Raw genomic sequence first — 7640 nt, forward strand, 5'->3', positions numbered from 1 at the left:
TTTAGGCAGGAAGTGGTGGAGCCAGGATCTGGACCCAGGTGGTCTGACTTCAGAGCCAGCACCGTTAGTCAGAAAAAATGCTCTCTCTGTATCACCAGACCTCCTTCATCCGGAGATGTGTAATCTGGTCACAATGTTTGCTGATTCTGAAAAACATTTCATGATCCTCTTGCATTTATGATGCAGCATAATCATGTGCCATAATCATAACCATGTATGTGCTGCCACTTATTTATTTTTGTTTGAGCTTAGAGAGGTGAATGTAGCGTACTGGTACACACACCTCCTGAGCAGGGATTTACTATACATGGTCCACAGGGAGCCAGTGGGTGAAGTGGGGAAGAATATTGGCCCTCCACGCCAGACTTCTTGGGTTCAAGTCCTGGCTCCACTGCTAACTAGCTGTGTGACCTAGAGCGAAACTGTCTCAATTGCCAGATCCCTAAAATAGAGATAATATTAGTATGTACCTCAGAGGATTGTTGTGAGGGGTTAATGAAATAATATATTTAAACCCCTCGAACTCAACCTGGCGCAGAGGTGTAGCCATTTTAATTACGATGTTCTTGAAGACAGAGCAGAAAATCCAGTTGTCTTCAGTCTGTGTTGTAGGTCAAGAAATCTAAATATATAGCAAATTTGTCTTTGATTAGGACTCTTGAAGTGAGCTGGAAGCAGCAAGACCCAGGTTCCAGCAATGGATTGGGAATGCAATGACCGTATCTCTGTTCTCCAATCCCCTTTAGTTTGTGGTATTGGACAAATGGTTTACTTCTCTCTCCCTGGTTGCGTCTGCAAACTGAAAGAACAAAAAGGAAGTCTATCTTCATTAAAAGCCTGAAAAAAAATTCATGTAAATGTTAAGCATGTTATGCTGAGGGAGAGACTAGTCTTTTCTTCAGGGCTGGCTGTACAGTTTTCATCCCCAGATAGTACAACCTCTGGTGACCACGCCACTTCAGTCGTCTTGAGAAATAAACACAAGGAACTCTTTGAGATATATAATTTTGAGAACCCCCCTGCAAAATCTCTCCATTACAGAGGGAAGTGTAAAGCTCTCTATTTTCCCTCTTGTGACATTCAACTATTAAAGGCAAGAATTCCATTTTATTGGCTTCTTGTAATCAAGATGATGTGATCTTTACAGGATTAATATCTCATTCTTTTGCTAACTAATTTACTCTAATAATGCAGGAAGATGCTTTATAGTGTGAAAAACACCTTGGGGTATTGGGATTGGATATAATAGCTAGAATGAAGCCATTATAGTTGGAGGAGTAAAGCCATTATATAGGAGTAAAATCTTAAATAAAAATTTGTAACCATGGGATACGGAAAATTTCTTTTTTTAATGTTAGAGTTTTGCTTTTATTAGTCCTTTGTTAAAAGACCTGCTCTGTTTTTACAGTAAATTTTCAAGGGCCTCTACCTTTGCTTAGCCTTTTGTCCTCTTTCATTCTATTATTCTTGTTATTCATTTTATACAAAGCCAAATTAGGTGGTCCCATCACAATGTTGATATTCATTCACATGTAGCTGAAAGAAAAGACTCCCAGGACTCCTCTCTGCCTTGCCTGCTCCATTAGATTGTGAGCTCACCCAAGGGAGAGACTTCCTTCCGAATCTCTCTATTCCTAGGATCTAATCAAGTAGCGACACACAGTAAATGCTCATTCAATGAGTGGTAAATAAACAGTGATTCTCCTCTGCCCCAGAACAACTCAGAATTTATATTTCATAAGACCCAGGTGGGATAAATCATTCACTGTAGACTCACCTGTTCTGCACGGTAGCAATTGCTGCCGTGGCCAGCCTACTAACTCTGACTTCAGTTATTCCTTAAGCACTTTTAAGAATGTTCCACCTCCTTTGTAGTTTCACCACTGAATGTCTTCATCATAAAATGATGAACAGTGAGATTTGGATTCTATCTACTCAGAATCTCATCTAGATCCAGACCCCACCTGCTCAACCGCTGGTCTCTACAACCAATGTTCCAACCATGCTGAGAGGTCTTGGGCCCTTCTCTTCTTCTTCCATACCCTGTCTTTGTGGTCTCAATTATATCCACTTATTCTAAAAAGCATCTTCATGTGTATCCCTCCCTAATTCATGTCTTCTGTTCAGACCTACCCTCCGAAATTCTCCTTTCATATTGAACTGCATGCTTGAGCTATTTCTTTTACCTACAGCTTCCTACCAACTCTCTCTGCTTTCACTATTGCATCTTTCCATTTCATTCTGCACGCTAAAAAATAAACGATTTTTTAAAAATCATTTTTTATGCTTAAACCCCTAAAAGGCTTTCTAGCACGCTTGGAATAACAGCTACACTTTGTGCCATGGCATACAAAAAACTTTATGATCAGGTCCCTGCTTCTCTCTGTAGTACCTATCATAACTTTCAATTATTTTATTTGTAATTTTATTCATTTTAAAAAATCTATCTCCGGGGCTTCCCTGGTGGCTCAGTGGTTAAGAATCTGCCTGCTAACTCAGGGGACACGGGTTCGAGCCCTGGTCTGGGAAGATCCCACATGCCGCGCAGCAACTGGGCCCGTGAGCCACAGCTACTGAGCCTGCGCGTCTGGAGCCTGTGCTCCGCAACGAGAGAGGCCGCGATAGTGAGAGGCCCGCGCACCGCGATGAAGAGTCGCCCCCGCTCGCCGCAGCTAGAGAAAGCCCTCGCACGGAAACGAAGACCCAACACAGCAAAAATAAATTAAAAAAATAAAATCTATCTCCCTCTCTGGAACATCATATATTTGAGGGCAGAGACAATATCAGCTCCATTTATATTGTATTCCCAGCACCTAATATTCTGTCTGATACATGAGAGGTACACGGAAAGTATTTGGGGAATAAATAAGAAGAACTTTCTATAACATCTTGCCCACACATTCTCCACCTGAATCAATATGCTCAATTGCATTCTACTCCATTCTTTTCTCCCTGCAAATTATGACATTTTATATTTTACTAAGAATATTAGGTGTAAATCTTTCAGTATTTCCTTCTCTTTGGCTATTTCTAGTTACTGTTTTGACTGTTTCCATCTCCACACCCTTGCTACCCACCTCGAACCAAGCAATATTCCTCTTGTTCTTGCCAGACTTCCACATGGGTTCTTGAACTTGCCTTCTTACCTCACTCATCAGGGCTTGGCCCCATCTATCAATTATTCTCTCCCCAGCACGTTCAATCTCTTCTTCTCCACACCGGCTTCTTCTCTTTTCACCATATTTAGGCATCCTCTATCTTTTGACACTGCCTTTGGCTAACATCTCATTCCTTGTGTCCTTTTATTATCAAATATTTTGATGCGCTGCCATATCCATTCCCTCTAATTCTTTAGTGCCTATTCTTTCTTCACGCCCCTGTAAGCTAAATGTACTTTTTCCTCCATTAAAATTTTCTTCATGTCCCAGTAGTTTCCTAACTGTCAAATCCAATTCAAGAAACTGTGTTCGCTGTTTACAACAACTTTCTGAAACTCTCCTATTCTGCACCCCAGGATTCCAGACTGATCTTGTTCTTTTCTAGCTCTCTGATCAGCAATTTTCTATCCTCTTCATGGGATTGCTATCATTTTTACTGCCCTGTAAGTGCATATTTCTTCATAATTAAATCTTCTCCATTTGATTCTCGCTTTGTAGAGTCTCCCAAGAAAAACTCATTTACATCTAACATAGATTAAATGTATCTTTCTTCCAGCTTAGTTTTCCCCTGGGTTCCTGCTTTTGTTTATGTCATCGTGGGCCTCCACTCAAACCTTCAGTATGTCTGTTTACTGCAATCACCTCACTTCCTATGAGGTCCCAGCCCCTACCATATTACTTAGCACAAGCAGGCCCTCAAAATTAATATTTGAACTAAATGAGAACATCCTATAATCTCACCTCCAGTACAGCAAGTCTTTAAATGTTCATCATCTTCACAACCAGTATCTTATCCAACTGATTCTTCACCTGCCTTGAAATATGTTCCCATTTTTGTTGTCTAGACAGGTACAGGAGTGGCAAGCTGATTTTATCTTTTGAGCCCACCCATGGGATGGTGATTGGTACCTAAAGTATTAAGAAGGATTTTTGAGGTCTCATGAAGAGTCGGTAGGAAAGAGAGTAATGACTGTTGAGAGGTAGCTCTGGGAAGAAGGGACGTAGAGAGGTAAGTGGTGTGTGCTAACTAGGTTAATCCCTTGCCTACAGCATAAAGATCATATTTATTAGCCTAAGAAGTCAAAGCCTGAATTTTTGGCTCATGGCTGGTGGCTCATACTTGCTTTTAACAACATCTCTACTTATTTATAGTTCCCAGTATTTTGCTTCAGCAAAAAACTCATTGTTCTTCAAACAAATCTCCCAGCTTTTCCTGCTGCGGAATGCTCATATATTACCCCAACTTAGAACTTCCTTTGATATCCTTACCTCCTCTCTCTCTTAGTTTAAATCCATCATTTTCTGTAAAGCTTTCTCAGAAGATTTTAATCCAGAGCAGTGTCTTCTGAAGTTCTATGATAATGATTATCTGAGCTGTTCATCCTGCATTTAAGCACACAGTATCTTGGGATATTGCCTGTATTTTTATGTGAACTATTAAGTGCCTCTTGTAGTATCAGTTTCCATTTTCTGTGTTATATCTTTAATTAAACTTTAAGGGCTTCTATATACCTGGCACATAAGAAGCCTGCTTACACATGCTACTATGTGTAGTAATCTCCAAGGCGAGAGGGACTGTTTACCTAGCAAATTGCCTTTCACATAGTAAGTGCTCATGACATCTTGTTGGTTTAAATTCCAAATGCTAATAGATATTTCTAGGTTCATTGTGTGTTTTACTTTGTGCCCTATGCAGTATTTACATCATCTCACTGAGTCCTTGTCAAAATCTTATGAGCTGTGTTATAATATCCAAGCTTTGCAGAAGCTATGAGGTTTGGAAATATTGAAGTTAAAAAACTTACCCAATGTAAGTTACGCAGATAGTAATTGCTGGAGCCATGGTTCAAGTGAAGGTCAGAAGTACTAAGAGTGTCACTGGAAAAAGGAGTGGAAAAGCATGCTTTATTCTTAAAGAAAACCCTGTTACTCAGAGGAGCTATCTCAAAGTGTTAACTGTCTGTGGTCATTGGCTATTGTGACAAAATGGCCCTGGAGGTTCTGCACCTGAGAGCTGTACAACCAGCATTCTCAAGTGCTAATAAATCTTCTAGCAAAATGAACCCATGGTTTTCCTATATAGCTTTCGTTGAGAATCTCTATCTCTAGAATGCAAGCTGTGGAACCAGGAAATGGATTGAGACTTAACGATTCCAAGAGAAAACATTCTATTTGCCTATTATCCTGAGCACAAGGAGGGCTGAACAGCTCCAGCACTCTTAATACACTTGGCTCAGATAGATGCTTGGGGGACGCCCCAGATCAACTTGTAACTTTTGGAATTCCAAGTCAATTGGAATTGGATTCCAAGTCATTTGGAATCGCTGAAAAGACCACCGACACCTGGGGATATTCGAAATGACCTCTATCTTTGTAGATAACTATAGGCTGTCTAAGCTGAGACTGAAAACCTCTAGAAGACCTTGTAGAGCAGATATAGGCATGGAGAGTACAAGAGGGCCAATGTGTCCATTCAAGTGGCTGCAGGACGCCCTAACTGCCTTAGAAAGGTGTAATTTAACTGCAGCCACCATAGTTCCCCACTTGGGGGCACCAAAATGATGCCTCTGTTTTCTTTATTTCTCATGGCAAGAATTATTTTACAATGAGATGAAGAGAATTCCGTTTGCATTTATTTTAGTGTGAGGGCAAGTTGGTAATGGTTTATATTTATCATTCACTCACACAGCCTGCTTTTAATGCTTGCAATCTCTCTGTTAATGAACTAGAAATTGGCTGCTTCCAAGAAGTGGTAATGTCCTTCTGATGGATAGTGCATTGGGCTAGGAGTCAGCCGACCCAGATGCCAGAACAGAATGAGAGTCAGAAGTGACGTCGGAGGTTATAATCCGACCTCCAACTAATTCACAAATAACCTCTCTAATGCCGGTGACGAGTGATCATCCACTTCCAGTTCAGGAGGACCACGGGGTAATTACGTGATTAGGTGAAGCACTTAGCAAATACATTATAGAATCACAGGATGATTGAGCAGGAGAGGACCTTGGAGGTGGGCTTGTCAGTCCCTTCACTCTGAGATGAGGGCCAATGAGGTTAAGTGACTTACCTCTGAAGGTTAGCAGTACAGCGAGAACTAAATGTCTTGACACCCAAGTCAGAAGAATCACTCCACCATAACAATTTCTCTTAATTTAGTTAAATGGAGGTAGAGGCAACTCTTTCCTAGATGTCAGTGCTTTGGGAAAAATAATTGCAAATTGAGAATACTATCATTTGAATATTCTGATTACAGAATTAAGGCAGAACCTAGAGGGGGAAGAAGGGAGATGGCAATGGTTATGGGGCCAGTTAGAAGTTAATTCAATCAAGTAGCACATCCTGGATTCAAAGGGTATTATGTGCAAGACTGATACCCTTTTCTTGAGGCTCACTTTCAGGAAGGTTGATTATAGCAACCTCCAGATTTGAAGAAGAAATATTTATCTTTCCAACAACCTTGACTTGACCTCAGGATTAGAGGAGTTCACTGGTTAATCTAAATTGACTCGTTCTCATTTCACTTTTTAATCCATTTTGTCAGGTTTATCGCTAAAATATAAGTAACTTTTAAAATGCATCCATCTCTGCCTCAGACTCTGTTACTTTCAGCCACAGCTCCTTATTTGAACAGCTTGAGGTCTAATTTGAATCACACTTTACTTGTGGGGTGCTCAGAAAGTGTGTGATACCTTAGGGAGTTGCCTGACAGAGATTTTTAAGGTGTTCTAAAATGAAGTACATCTAAATTCTTTAAATTACATATGGTTTAATCTAGAAAAGGACAATTGAAGCCTTAATTAAAATAGATTTATTCCAATTTCATATGTGGAAATAAATTTGTCTGAGCTAACTTGGTGTATGCCTATCCAGATTGCAGCATTTCCCCACTTTCTAAATTAAATGTTGCTGTATGTGAATCTGGGCTCCACAGTGGCATATATTAAAAGGCTTAGTCATCATTATTGTAAACATCCCAGAATTGAGTCAGGTTTCGCTGGAACTTAGAAGTAACTTCTTTTTTTTCTTCTCTTTTTCGTTTTCACTTCTTATATTTCCCTGCACTTCTCCTTTACATTTGCTTGCTATTTTTTCTTTCATCTCTTTCAGCCTTTGTCAAGAATCTAAAACTGTCTTCCTCTGTTTAAAAACCTAGTATTCTCTGTCTTGAGTCAAAGGGGCAGTTCTGGGCCTTTATGTAGTAGGAAGAAAGGAGACTTTCTTACTACATAGGAAGCAATTTATTTTTACTATATCAGTTCATATTTTTAAAATCTTATAAGGTAATGTTAAAAGATCCATTTAAATATTAGGAGAAAAGCTCAGAGATTTAGTATCTTAACAAGGCCACATAAATAGTCAGTGGCAGAGCTGGAATTTCAACCAGGGCCTCTCCTACTCCAAAGCCTGTGCACGTGGCACTACATCATGCCGCTCACAAGTACTTGACTTAAGTCAAAACCAAAGCATTTCTTAAAAAAAAAA

This window comes from Physeter macrocephalus, chromosome 15, assembly GCF_002837175.3.
Source record: "Physeter macrocephalus isolate SW-GA chromosome 15, ASM283717v5, whole genome shotgun sequence".
Taxonomy (NCBI): Eukaryota; Metazoa; Chordata; class Mammalia; order Artiodactyla; family Physeteridae; genus Physeter; species Physeter macrocephalus.